We start from the raw sequence: 4,222 nt of genomic DNA on the forward strand, positions 1-4,222 counted from the left end.
CGGGGACGGGGCGGGGGCGGCGGCGGCTCCGCCCGCCGGGGCAGGCCCGGGTCCCCGCCCCGCCCGCCGGGAGAGCGCCGCCGGGACCCCCGGCACGGCTCTCTGTGCCCGGGCCCCGCCTGTATCCCCCAGCCCCGGGGCGGACACCCCGCAGGTCCGGCCGGCCCCGGAGCGCACCCCGGCTGGGCTGGCTCTGCCGCACCGTGCTCGATGGCAGCGTGGCGGAGCGAGCTGTAGCAGCCCTGTGTTTGTATTCGTGCCCCTTGGAGGGCTGCGCGTTGTCTTCGCTTGGAGCAACTCTGCATAAACTCTAGTTTTCAGCCAGCTCGGTGGAGCTTGTTTCAGCTCGTTTCCTGCAGCGCATCAGGACTAGCTTTTTGTTCGGTGTGTCACAGCATCCTGGCAGTGCTAGTGGCAGGGCCTTCTGGAGGTCTCCAGTCACAGATCCTGCTTGGAGCATGACTATTGCCGGCAACAGGTGAAGTCAGCTGTGGTTTGTCCCACCGAATCTCGAAAGCTGCCCAGCATGGTGATCTGCACCTCTCTGGTGCCCTGTCCCACAGCTGATCCGCTTTTCCTAGGAAAGATTTTCCTTGCGTCCATCATCGAGCCTTAGCAGTGCCTGTGCAAGCAGGTCTGGGCACCGTGCAACATCTCCCAAAGTTACACGTGTTGACTGTAACTAGTGAGCCCTTGAGCCTGGGAAGAAACCACCTTCATTCTTTCACCACGGTAAGAAACCTGTCCTGTCTCGGCCAGCAGAGGCGATGGGGGAAGTTTTATAGTGTTGCCCTACTGCATGAGCGGCATAGGACAGTCAGGAGGACAGCACTAATCTGTTCCCCTGGCCGCTGCAGGCATTTCACTCGCAGCTGGCTGGAGAGTAAGTGGGACATCGGTGACTCACACGGTGAGACTGACAGCTGACCAGGCAAAATCCGGCTCGTGGTCTGGCAGACTTGCATGTGTCTGGGGTTCCGAGTGCTTCAGGTTCGCCATGAGACAATCAAGTGGTTTTCAAGTGCAAGAAATAACTCCTGCTAGTAGCCCTGAATGCTGCTGTTCATTTGGTTTCACGAAAGAACAGCAACAGCCGGGAGAAAGTGAATCTCATTCTTCTCATTGGTTAAAACTACTTTGTAAGTAGTTTTAACACACACACACAAACTCCTGCGTGCGTGCGCTACTCCCCCTGTCCTCAGCCCTTGTGAATCTGCTGATTTCAGCGGCCTCTGGTGCTGCCTGGTGGGCTGCCAAAGTGCATGACCAGAGACATCTGCTTCCTCTTTTCTGTTCGCTTAGATGTTTCTCGGTTCTTTCTGACACATTCTGCAAGATTTGTTTATGATTTGTTTAAACCTGATGTTGTGAGCAATGTGAAGGCAGTGCCGGTGATGCTATAATGACACCATCACTGATGGGCACTGATATTCTCAGTCAACATCCAAACAAGCATCAGCTCAGTAATTGCCTTCTTCAATAAGCAAACCTAGCTTTCAAAACATTCAGGCTCTCCAGACATCTTTTATGGATCAACTGGCAAAAGGCAACACACAACACGAGCCAGCAGAAAATCCATTCTTCAGAGCTAGCAGGTCAGTCCAGAGTTTTGTGTTTCTCTACTGTCAGAAAATACCTGGACTTGTGCTAGTGAAACTTGTCTTTCCTTCTTTCGGTTTTGATATGTGCACTTGTAGGGAAAGTGGTGCATTGTGAACCAGACCTCAATTGTGACTCAAGGTAGAGTCAATTTGATTTCCCACGACACTATTATATGTGCCATCCTCCAAATTTATCTTACAATAAAGAAGAAGTGACAGCACAGGGTTCAGTAAAAACATCTGAGAGTTAGGAAATGTCTAACACATTTTTCCATAGGTCCACTATAGTTTCACACCATGAATGCCTGCTATGTTTTATGTGAACCTATAAAAATATTGCTATTTTTCCTGTGGGACCACTGTCTTGCTTGGTCTCAACAGTGCTTGCTCCCTGGAAGTAGAGCAAGGCTTTGTGATTAAAGTTGCTGGAAGGGATCATTCAGACTCTGCACCACTCAAGTGTGCAATGATGTGTGAAAGGGTAAATATAGACTTATAGATCCAAGCAGGTAACCGCACACCTATTTTTGGCAAAGAGGTAAGGTGTCCTAATGAACCTATGATAAAGGAAAGAGAAACAGAGGCCAGGAGAAGTAAAAATAAGCATGTGTTTGTGCAATGTCTGGCTGCTCACACTGCATGTCAGCCATCTCCAGCTTTTCACCATTGCAGTGTACACTCCAGCCCAACCTGTAAGGAGTCCTTGGAGACCTCACTTTTCCAGTCACACCATAGTTTACTCCAACCTCATCATGTTGTGATGTTCCTTTTTGGCAAGGTTAATTTTTAGTCTTTTTCTCCGTACAAAAAATTATTATTTGACTATAATGCTTTGCTAGACATGAATATATCTGTCTATCCATCATGCCTAATGACTTGTAAGTCTGATTTTAATCAAATTTGGCAGTTGGAAGAGATTGTAAACATACAAAATACCTGCTGAAACAAGTCATCAGAGTGCAACAGAGTGAAAGTTCACTGGTAATGTGGCAAGACATTTTGAGTTAGGCATCAAAGTGTGAGGAGAAAGAAGGAAGTTATAAGCCCCGTATTCTTAGAAGAAGAGCAAAATTCTCAAGGAGCATGGCAGAATCTCAGAACAGATGTGAGTATGAATCAAACGGGAGGTTCTCAGTCAGGCAGTTCATGGAAGGCTTTCTAGGTCCGTGCTGGGGTCAGTATTTTAGCCAGGGCAGTAGCATCATGTATCTCCACTGGGCAACCAGACCTCAGCTGAGGAGCAGCATGTTGTCACACCAGCACTGCAGGGATGAAAATACAGTGCCCCATAGCACTTTCAGCCCAAATCTATGTTCTATGTTTATTTTCTATGGCTTCTTTCAAGGCCTGCAGAAGGCCAGGGGTATCCCCAGTGCCTGCCCCTCGCTCCCTGACCTGGGACAGGCTGTGTGGGTGGGGGGAGGCATCCCTGCCGTTTAGTGCTGCACCCCTCAGGCACATTCCTGTGTTTTTCCCTAGCAGCAGAGCAGAGCAGAGCAGTGTACTCTGCAGGGCAGGGCTCCCAGGCACGGGCCTGGCTCTGCAGGTCACCCTGCTGCAGGGACATCAGTGCCCCAGCACAGCCCCCTGCCCCCGGAATCCTGCTCCACGAGGTCCCTGCTCACTTCTGTGCCTTTGTTTAGGAGGATTCAGAAGGGCTGACTTCATCTGGAGGGACAGGCAGCAGCAAAGGAACATGCAAAGAGAGGCAGAAAGCTCTGGAGATCCAATCACAACATCCAGCTGCCTTTTCTGAGAGTCCAGAGGGGTCAAACCTGCAGCACTGTCTCCATGGGAAGAAGTTTAATGAGAGACCAGGCCACAAACTTTGTCTGCAATTTGTAATGATCATTACTGGAAATAAAGACTTGAACAAAGAAACTTGAATGGTCTTACAAACCTGGAAGTCCTTTTGCACAGTTCTGCTGCCAGCATTGAACTGTCTTTGTGGGGTGGTTTTGCACAGACTGTGATTTGGGAAAGGCCCCAAGCAGCCCTGATGCAGTGAGTGTTGACACAGACCAGCTTCTAATCCAAACTTCCTTGCCTCCTGAAGGGTGTTGGCTGGTCATGTTGTGGACTGAGGGTGGCAGGAAAGATGAATGAGCTTGTACCTCCTTACCCAGCCCTACCAGGTTTATTCCCCCTTTCCTCTCAGCCGTATCCATCTGTAAAGTCTGCATCTTTTCAACCTCATGGTGCTAAACTGTGCCCCATGTCCCATCTTGTGTGCTTGCCTCAGAAGCAAAGTGGTGCTAATCTTCTGCATGAGAAAGTGTCAGGCCTGCCAGAGCAAAGGGAGGTGCCTGCAAAGCTTTGGTTGTGTGTAGGTTGAGGAGAACATGGGAAAAAAATAGCTACCTCTGCAGAGAAGCTCACCACCAGGCAAGCAGATATGTTCTATACATGCAGCTACATTCATCTAACTGAAGAAAAACTTCCACCATTTCTTAGTTGCAGTCTTTGATAGCTTTTAATCTGAAAGTTTTCTTTATCTGTTTTGGGGGTTTTGGTGTCATGCACAACTTTTTCTAATCAATAGAATAAGGTTAAAAGGGCCTTGCCAAAATCTGTCTCCAAAGCCAGCTCGTGCTTGGTTACTACTGTACGTTCCCAGTTCC

This window comes from Oenanthe melanoleuca, chromosome Z (assembly GCF_029582105.1).
Source record: "Oenanthe melanoleuca isolate GR-GAL-2019-014 chromosome Z, OMel1.0, whole genome shotgun sequence".
NCBI classification, from domain to species: Eukaryota; Metazoa; Chordata; class Aves; order Passeriformes; family Muscicapidae; genus Oenanthe; species Oenanthe melanoleuca.